Source organism: Gossypium hirsutum, chromosome A06 (genome assembly GCF_007990345.1).
Source record: "Gossypium hirsutum isolate 1008001.06 chromosome A06, Gossypium_hirsutum_v2.1, whole genome shotgun sequence".
Classification (NCBI taxonomy): domain Eukaryota; kingdom Viridiplantae; phylum Streptophyta; class Magnoliopsida; order Malvales; family Malvaceae; genus Gossypium; species Gossypium hirsutum.
Genome location: NC_053429.1, coordinates 26,534,467 through 26,544,742, shown reverse-complemented (window position 1 = coordinate 26,544,742; position 10,276 = coordinate 26,534,467). Strand labels below are relative to the sequence as shown.

The following is a 10,276-nucleotide window of genomic DNA, read 5'->3' as shown; positions in this document are numbered from 1 at the left end:
AAGAATAAGTATCCACTACCAAGGATTGACGATCTGTTCGATCAACTGAGGGGAGCTTCGGTATTCTCCAAAATCGATCTTCGTTCTGGATACCATCAGCTAAGGGTAAAAGAAGGGGATATTCATAAAACAGCATTTCGAACTCGATATGGACATTATGAGTTTGTGGTCATGCTGTTTGGGCTGACGAACGCACCTGCAGCTTTTATGGATCTGATGAACCGAGTATTCCAACCTTACTTGGATCGGTTCGTAGTCGTCTTTATCGACGATATCCTGGTATACTCTGAAACGGAGGCGAAGCATGATGAGCATCTCCGTATTGTGCTGCAAGTGTTAAGGGAAAAGGATCTCTATGCGAAATTCAGCAAGTGTGAATTCTGGTTGAAAGAGGTAACCTTCCTAGGGCATGTGGTCTCTGCCGAGGGGATTAAGGTGGATCCTCGTAAAATTGAAGCAATTCTGGAATGGAAGCCACCTAGGTCAGTATCAAAAATTCGGAGTTTCCTAGGGTTGGCAGGTTACTACAGAAGGTTTGTGGAGGGTTTATCGGTAATGGCGGCACCCTTGACAAAACTCATAAGGAAAGGAGTACCATTTGTCTGGACCGAGAAACAGCAAAAAGCTTTTGATCGGTTGAAAAAGGTATTGACCGAAGCGCCAGTGTTGATTCAACCGGTGTCTGGGAAGGACTTTACTGTATACAGCGATGCGTCGCATGTGGGGTTAGGTTGCGTACTGATGCAAGAAGGCAAGGTGGTCGCTTATGCATCGCGACAGCTTAAGGCTCATGAGGTGAATTACCCTACGCATGATTTGGAGCTAACAGCGGTGATTTTTGCGTTAAAAATTTGGAGACACTACTTATATGGGGAAAAGTGCATCATATACACAGATCATAAGAGCCTAAAGTATTTGTTGACTCAGAAGGAGTTGAACCATAGGCAACAAAGATGGGTGGAGTTTATTAAAGACTACGACTGTTCGATAGAGTACCACCCAGGAAAGGCTATTGTGGTGGCGGATGCGTTGAGTCGAAGGGTTGTTACTGATTTGAGAGCCTTGTTCGCACGATTAAGTCTGTACGATGATGGAAGCTTGTTGGCAGAACTGCAGGTAAGGCCTACTTGGACTGAGCAGATTAAGGAAAAACAGTTGAAGGACGATTCATTAACTCTCTGGTTCCAGCAAGTTAAGAATGGTGAGAACGAGGATTTTGGGTTGAACACTGAAGGAGTTCTGTGCTTTCGTGGAAGGGTTTGTATTCCAAAAGACCCTGAATTGAGGCAGTTAATTCTAAAAGAGGCTCATGGTGGACTTTGTGCCATGCATCCTGGAGGGAATAAGTTATATCGAGACTTGCAAGAGGTGTACTGGTGGCCCGGATTAAAACGAGAGGTGATTGAATTTGTTGGGAAATGTCTGACGTGCCAGCAGGTTAAGGCTGAGCACCAATTGCCTTCGGGATTACTGCAACCTGTGAAAATTCCGCTATGGAAGTGGGAAAGAGTAACAATAGCTTTGTGAGTGGGTTACCTTTGACACCCACTAAGAAAGATTCGGTGTGGGTGGTTGTGGATAGGTTCACAAAATCTGCTCATTTCATACCTGTTCGTACCGACTACTCACTGCAAAAGTTGGCCAAGTTATATGTGGCAGAGGTAGTGCGACTGCATGGGGTGCCAGTGTCGATAATTTCTGATCGAGACCCTAGGTTTACATCTCGGTTTTGGCGGAAGTTGCAGGAAGCGTTGGGTACACGATTGGATTTTAGCACTTCTTTTCACCCACAGACAGATGGACAGCCAAAAAGGGTTATTCAGGTTCTGGAAGATATGTTAAGAGGTTGTATCATTGATTTTCGTGGAAGTTGGGAGGACTACTTGCCACTGGCGGAGTTTGCTTACAATAATAGCTACCAAGCAAGTATTCAGATAGCACCGTATGAAGCGCTTTATGGGCGAAGATGTCGTACGCCGACGTGTTGGACAGAGTTGGGTGAACGACGAGTGCTTGGACCAGAATTGGTGGCAGACACTGAAAGCAAGGTTAGGCTGATAAGGGATCGATTAAAGGAGGCATCCGATAGACAGAAGTCGTATGCGGATCTGAAGCGCAAAGAGATAGAGTTCGCTGTTGGGGATATGGTTATCTTGAAGGTTTCCCCTTGGAAGAAAATTTTGAGATTTGGTAAGAAGGGTAAGTTGAGCCCACGGTTTATTGGGCCTTACCAAATTGTTAAGTGGGTTGGACCAGTGGCTTATCAGCTAGAGTTACCACCAAAACTGCAGCGTATCCACGACGTTTTTCATGTATCCATGCTGAGGAGGTATCGATTTGACCCAACTCACATCATACCAGTTGCAGAAATCGAGGTACAGTCAGATTTAACCTTCGATGAGGAACCTGTGCAAATACTAGATCGTGACGTCAAGGTGTTGAGAAGGAAATCAGTTCCACTAGTGAAAGTAATTTGGAGGAACCATGGAAAAGAAGAAGCTACTTGGGAGACTGAGGAGGCTATGCGTCAACAGTACCCTCAACTGTTCGAATAAGGTAAAATTTCGAGGTCGAAATTTCTTTAAAGAGGGTAGAGTTGTAACATCCTGATTTTCGGATTTATTCGCGGTTTTCAATATTTTGTAAAGATTTTAAAATTTTGTATTTGGATATGAAATCAATATTTTTGAGTAGGTAAATGGGCTTATAAAAGGCCCGTGTGTTGGCCAAAACCCGGTTGGATTTTTGAATTTTGGACTTAAAAAGGGTAGGGGGTTCTGGCTAAGTGGCCCTTAAGTGGAGTGATGGGTAAATTGCATCACAAATGAGCCTCTGGTAAAGTGGCAAGGGTGACGCCACTAGGCTCCTAGAAAAGTGGCGTGTGGAGCATTGGGGAAGGCATGGGATCGATTCCCAGTGTTGACAAATAGATGCATTTATTTTCAAGTGCTGGAGGGGTAAGTGTTGGAGTCCAGGTGGATTCTGCTAGAGGAGAGTTTGAATCAGTCTAAACGCTTGGATTAAGGAGTGATAAGGGGAGAGATTTAAGGGATTGGGTGAGAGACTGGGAGTTGGCCGAATTTAGGGAATTGAAGAGGGAAAATTCGGCAGAGGGTTTAGGTTAATATTTCGGCACCTAGGGCTTTGTGAGGTGCCGTTTTCTTCTGCTCAGGCACCACAAGGGTTTTCTTTTTCTCTCTTTTCCTCTCTAGCCGAAACTTTCACCTATCCTGTTCTTCTTTCTCTACTTCCTTCTCCAAAGCCGTCCATCAAACCTGCTATTCCTCAGCACCTTTGCCGAAGTCGCAAAGCCGAAATCCTGTGATCACTGCTTGTGCCGATTTCTTCAAAGCCAGGTCCTTCTATGTTCTTTTGTTTTTATTAAATCTACGATTATCTTTTCTTAATCCTAGATACCTGACGGCAATTCTACTTCAAGGTCATAGCCTCATATCGCCATCTCCTTCACCACCCAAAAGCCGAAAGTACCATTGGTTTAGGGGCTTTTAGCCGAACCTTCTTCAACCCTTAGATTCAGGTTTTACCATTGTTCTAAGGATAAATCTACACCGGATTGCGTGGAAATCAAGTAGGAGTAAGGGGTAAGTACTTATCATCTCAGATCTGTTCTTATTTTACGATGTTAGGAAAAGCCGAAGTCCCTAAAAATTAGGGAGGCTGTCGATTTGAGCATAAGGCTTTAAGGGTTTGTAACTGATGTTTTCTTTCGGTGATTAGAGTCTTTTTAAGCGTTGGATCAAAAGCGTGAATCATTAGAACAATCGGATTCGGAGCTAGCTATCGATTTTGGCAAAAAGGTAAGGTTTCAAAGGCTTTTAGGGACATGGTTTGATCATGGATAAGTAATTTTTGGGGTTTAGTGATTATGGTTTGTAAATAAGAACTGTGCTAATCAATTGTAGGACATCGAAAGGGATCTCAGTAGCAGTTGTCGCGAATTAGGTGTGTACCGAACACCCTTCCTTAGTTCAATTCGACAAAAGCTAAAATGCCGAAATTCTGGCATTTCATAGGCTTGTGAGTATGCGAATGCTCTCAAGACATTTAGTAATTGTTAGATCTAGCACCGCAAAGAGGTAAGTAAGTTCGTGTGACATTTTAGCGTACTTCGGAAAAAAGGGCCAGATGGGCCAAAACTGGGCCCAATGGGCTTACGGACCAATATGGGTAAGAGATGGGCAAGTTAGCCTGTTAGTTAGATGGTGGATCCAAACTGCACAAAACTGTTGAAAATTACTGAAGTAGCTTGTGTAGTTGCTAAGTTACGAAAATTACCCCTAAAGAGCGTAATTACCAAAATACCCTAGGGTTTAAATTGGCTAAACTGCATGATTGATTAATACTGTATTGTACATGATATGCTTTATTAATATCTGTTGCATGGGATTGGGGTATTGATGGAGGAAGTATTGAAAGTGGTTCATCCACGTACTGGAGGCTTTGCCTCAACTTACTGATATTTGAGCAGCGCTGCTGCAACTGTGGAGTGTAGGGCTGGGTGGGTTGAGATATTCCCCACATGGAGTGTAGGGCTGGTACGGGGCAGTGTAGCGGTTGGTGGGTTGAGTAGTCTCCTCAGATGGGTTTGCATGCATTACTACTATTGTTACTTATGTTACTGTACTGGGCCTATGGGCCACACTGTTATGTTAAAAAGGGCTAAGACCTTGCTACTGTATTCTGAAAAGGGCTTCGGTCCACTATGTACTGTTATCTGAATGGGGCTTAGGCCCAATGGGCTCGAGCTGATTTGGGCTTTGGATGGGTTTCTGTATACACTGAGTTTTCCCAAACTCACCCCTTTTTCTTCCATCCTTGCAAGTGAGCCCTAGTTGGTGGACTTGGAGTTGGGCGGGATTCGGAGTGGCCACACGTTTTCTGCAAATTCGTTTTCTTCTGGTGAACTAGATTTTCCATATTTTTCGTTTCTGGTTTTGGGTTTTTGTAATAAGGCCGCTAATTATTTTATGGTTCGGGTTGTTTCTTTATTATTTAACTCTATTATGATAAAACTGAACTATGATAGTTAACGAAATGGATTAGCTCTAGGACGCGTTTACAAAAACGTTAAGTGATTTCAAAATAACCCGAATACAAGTAAGACTTCCGCTAAGCAAACGTTTTCAACCTTAATCATTTTCTTAAGATGGACATAACCAAATGGTTTTTCTCAAAATTATACGAGATGTTAGAGTGTGGCAATGGTGGTGTGCATGTCTAGGATTGGATCCGAAGGGAGCTTGGTACTTAAGCAGTCCGACGGACTCACCTCCTCTTCTTCCTGGTTTCCTACCTGGTGCACAGCTTCCATTCACTTTAACCTACTTTTAAAAGTGTCTTTTACAACACCAACTAAGTAATACGGAATGTTTTGAACGCTTCGATGTGGCGCATCAGATCCGGTCATAACGTCTAGGCCGGGTTTGGGGTGTTACATCCTGTCAGAGTTTGACTTGCATAGTAGATGGGATGAAAAACTTTGTTCCTTCGCTGACCCATGACAGCTCCTATCACAAAGTCACTTGTGTCACACATCAATTCAAATGGTAAGACCCAGTCTGGTGTAAAGATTACAGGTGCCAAAACTAATCGACTCTTTAAATCATTGAAAGCTTTTAAGCACTCTTCATCAAATATGAACATCGTGTCCTCCTCCAATAATTTGCATAAGGGTTTAGCAATTTTGGGGAGAAGTCCTTGATGAATCTTCGATAAAACTGCCGTGGCCCAAAAAGTTCCTAACACCTTTTACAGATGTTGGAGGTGGGAGTTTCTCTATAACATCTACCTTTGCTCTGTTTACTTCTATTCCATGTCTTGTTATTCGATGCCCTAGAAATCCCTTCTCGTACCATGAAATGGAACTTTTCCCAGTTGAGTACAAGGTTTGTTTCTTCGCATCGCCTTAGTACCTTGGCTAGATTGGCTAGGCAATCATCATATGTATCTCTGAATACTGAAAAATCATCCATAAAAACTTCCACATACTTCTCAACCATGTCAGTAAAAATAGACAACATACATCTTTGAAATGTAGTAGGTGCATTACATAAACCAAATGGCATGTGTCTAAATGCAAATGTACCGCACGGGCAGGTGAATGTTGTCTTATGCTGATCTTCTGGTGCTACTGTAATCTGATTATACCCCGAGTATCCATCGAGAAAATAGTAATAGTCTCACCCCGCAAGTCTATCCAGTATCTGGTCCAAAAATGGCAAAGTAATTGATGCAAATTCTCCATCCTGTAACCGTTCTAGTTGGTATCAACTCATTATTCTCATTTTCAGTGACCATGATACCTCCTTTCTTTGGCAGGCACTGGACCAGACTTACCCATGAACTGTCTGAGATGGGGTAGATTATACTTGCATCTAACCACTTGATGATTTTTTTCTTGACTACATCCTTCATGATGGGGTATAGTCTTTGTTGTCCATCAATCTTCCCTTTTTCCCCATCTTCAAGGATAATCTTGTGCATGCATACAAATGGACTAATACTGCGAATATCGACTATGGTCCATCCGATAACCTTCTTGATTTGTTTCAATACAAGGATGAGTTTTTCTTCTTGCTCAGTCGTTAATTCTACTTAAACAATCATAGGCAAAGAAGACACGTTACCTAAATAAACATATTTTGAATGTGAAGGTAGTACCTTGAGTTCTAATTTAGGTGGCTCTTCGATTGAGACTTTTAGTTGGGCATAATCCCTTTTCTCTAATTCCAAAGATTCAAAATGGGATTGCGGATTAAATCCCCTTTGATTAGCTTCTAACAGCGCAAGTATTCATCCTCCTCTTCATCATTCGGAGGATCTGATGTCAAAATTTGTTCCAATAGATCCTCAACATAGTTGAGCTCCTTCTCCACTATTAAATCCTCTAAATTGGATACTACAAAACAATCATCAATTATGTTAAGAAATCCCATAGATTTAAAAACGTTAAATGTTACCTGATCATCCTGAACACGCATAGTAAGCTCGCCCTTCTACACATCAATAAGGGTTCTTTCGGTTGCTAAGAACGATCTTCTTAAGATAATTGGTACTTCTTTGCCTGCTTCAAAGTCTAGAATAGCAAAATCAGTAGGGAAGATAAATTTATCAACACGTACCAATACATCCTCGATTTTTCCTTCTGGATGTCCTAAGGATCGATCCACTAATTGAATTCTAACCATATTTTGTCTTACTTCACCTATCCCCAATTTCCTAAATATTGACATAAGCATCAAGTTAATACTCGTACCCAAGTCACGTAATGCCTTACCATAATATGTTGCTCCAATGTTGAAAGGGATGGTAAAACATCCAGGATTCTTCAACTTTGGGGGTAATTTGTCGTGAAGATATGTAATGCATTCCTTCATCAGAGCTAATGTCTCAAATTCTCCAAGTCTTCATTTTTTGGATAGGATATCCTTCACGAGTTTGACGTAGTTCATAATTTGCTCAAGTGCCTCAACCAACGGGATGTTGATATGAAGTTTCTTGAGTACATATAGGAACTTCTTGAATTGAATCTCCTACTTTTTCTTTGGAAGTCTTTGAGGGTAGGGTGGTGGTGGTTTCTTTACTGGAACTAGTTTATTTGTTTTCTATGGCAATTCTGCATCTAACGGATTTGTTAGTTTATCAGAATTATCTGGTTCTGAAATTACCTTGTCAGGTTTTGTAGATTCTGGTTCTTGTGAAACTAGAATGTCAACACTCAGATGAACTTCCTCTAAATCTTGAGCGTCAGCTTGCTCCTTTTCGACTTCAATGGTGTTGGGCTCTACTATTTTTCCACTCCTTATGTCAATGCTTTGCAATGCTCCTTCCTCGAATTCCTTGGATTCTTCGTATCACTAGGTAAAGTACCTTATGGTCGGTTCCTGAGCTCAGTAGCAAGTTGGCCCACTTAATTCTCCAAATTCCTTAGAGTAACATCGTTTTTCGTCATGTATGCCTTCAATAAATTCTCTAAGCTATTGGATGATTCAACTTAAGCTGGTTTCTGAACTTGTTGGGGGAAACTAGGCGGCTGGGTTGGTCTAGGTTGGGCGTAAGTGTTAAGTTCCAACCCCTTGGTTACATTAGGAAATATTGGAGTGATTTCGTCATGATGGGTTATAGAAATTGGATTGCAGTCCTTGCCTTCCTCAATTTTGGTTCTGGTTACCCATGTAATACACGAATTCTAGGTTCGATGGAAATTCTTATATAAATGTTCTTCCTCACAATAAACACAAGCTATACTTTCAAATTGATTTGGAGGCTATGCTGCAAGACTATTAGACCAATTAGTAGTAAGATTTTTTAACATTGAGGATATTGATGATACCTGAGATGCAAGTGAAGTAAGAGCGTCTACTTCATGTATTCCAGCAACTTGTCTTCCTGACATTGCTCGATTGGTTGGCCATTGATAATTGTTAATGGAAATCCTCTTAATGATTTCATAAGCCTTATTATAAGACTTAGAAAGGAGAGCACCATTAGCAGAAGCATCCACTACCATCCTCATCTGAATATTGAGACCATTATAAAATGTCTCAAGTTAGATGTAATTTGGGATTCCGTGATGCGAGCACTTCCATAATAATTCTTTATACCTATGTCATACCTCATACAAGGACTCATCATCTATTTGTTGGAAAGCAGTGATCTCGTTCCTCAACTTAGAATTCTTGCTAGGTGGGAAATACTTCAAAAGGAATCTTTCTGCTAACTCTTGCCATGTGGAAATTGAGTTTGGTGGCAATGAGTTCAACCAGGATCAAGCTCTTTCCCTTAGCGAATATGGGAACAACTTCAATCGTAATGCATCTTCGGGTACTCCAACTAACTTGAAAGAATCGCTCACCTCCATAAATAGTCTTAAATGTAGGTGAGGATCTTTGGTAGGCATTCCACTGAATTGGTCCACCGTCTGAAGCATCTGAAACATGACTGTGCCTTAATTACGGGTCTCCTAATACCCGAATTAAGATCATGAAACACTGGCATGGCATACTATCGTAAAGCTCTATCCCTATCATCAGCAATAAGTATAGGATTTTGAGTAGGGTTTGCTATATTTCCTTGATTCGGATTTTCGAAGTTCATCTCTTCGGTCCTTCTCTGATTTGCTTGTCTTCTTCGTTGTCGAAAAGGTCATTCTATCTTAGGGTCTACAGGGAGTAGGTCGATGATTCGGTCAATATTCATAAACACCTGAAATAATCACAGAAAAATTAATTAAGTTAGAATTTAAACAGAAAATTAAACCAAAATGAAAAACTAACAAATTCACAAATAATGACTTTTTAAAACAGTCCTCGACAATGGCGCCAAAAACTTAGAACGACAGAAATGTGCAAGTGTAAACAATCGCAACAAGTAATAAAGTGACAACTAAATGTCGAGTTATCGTACCCATAGGAACTATGAAAAGAATTATTTATGAATGCTATTTAAAACACTTTGGTGAAGAAAAAATATTTTGTTGAAGAGGATGATTAAAAACTAAGCTTTTAAACTTAGTAAACTAAATAAATAAATCTCCAACGCACGATTTCAAAATATGATTTTAATCAAGATGATATAATTGTGCTAGATTAATTACATTACTTTAACTTAGAATTATTAAACTCATGTTTATGTTATTGGAACGACAAAAATGTGCAAGTGTACACAATCGCAACAAGTAATAAAGTGAAAAGTAAATGTCGAATTATCGTACCCACAGGCACTGTGAAAAGAATTATTTATGAATGTAATTTAAAACACTTTGGTAAAAAAAATATTTTGTTTTGAAAAGAGTGATTAAAAAAATAAGATATTAAACTAAATAAAAATAAAATTTCTAATGCACGATTACAAAATGTGATTTCATCAAGATGACATAATTGTGTTGGATTAATTACATTTCTTTAACTTAGAATTATTAAACTCATGCTTATGTTGTTACGATTAAATTCACGGCAACTCGGAAATTTGCTAACTTATGAACATACTCACCTACACAAATCCATTCATCTCTTAACATATCCCTATGTTAATTCAACCGATTAAATAGATTCTAATAAGGAAACATGTTATTGCACATACATACACATTAAATTCAACTAATCTCTTGCATATTCCTATGTCAATTCAAACGATTAATTAAATCTAATAAGAACATAAAAGACTATGTGAGGTAACAAGGTATTCTTACCTTAAAATACTTTAATCACAATAATCTTGAAAGTTATGCAAGGCAAATGTATCGCTCAGCACTGAT

The 10,276-nt window shown here is 40.0% G+C and overlaps 1 non-coding gene across 1 annotated transcript; it reads left to right on the top strand.

The window, feature by feature from the left end:
* Positions 1–8,585: 8,585 nt before the first annotated feature.
* On the top strand, positions 8,586–8,692 carry LOC121231289 (small nucleolar RNA R71). Its single transcript, XR_005929351.1, has one exon. It is a non-coding gene; the product is annotated as a small nucleolar RNA R71 (small nucleolar RNA).
* Positions 8,693–10,276: the final 1,584 nt, after the last annotated feature.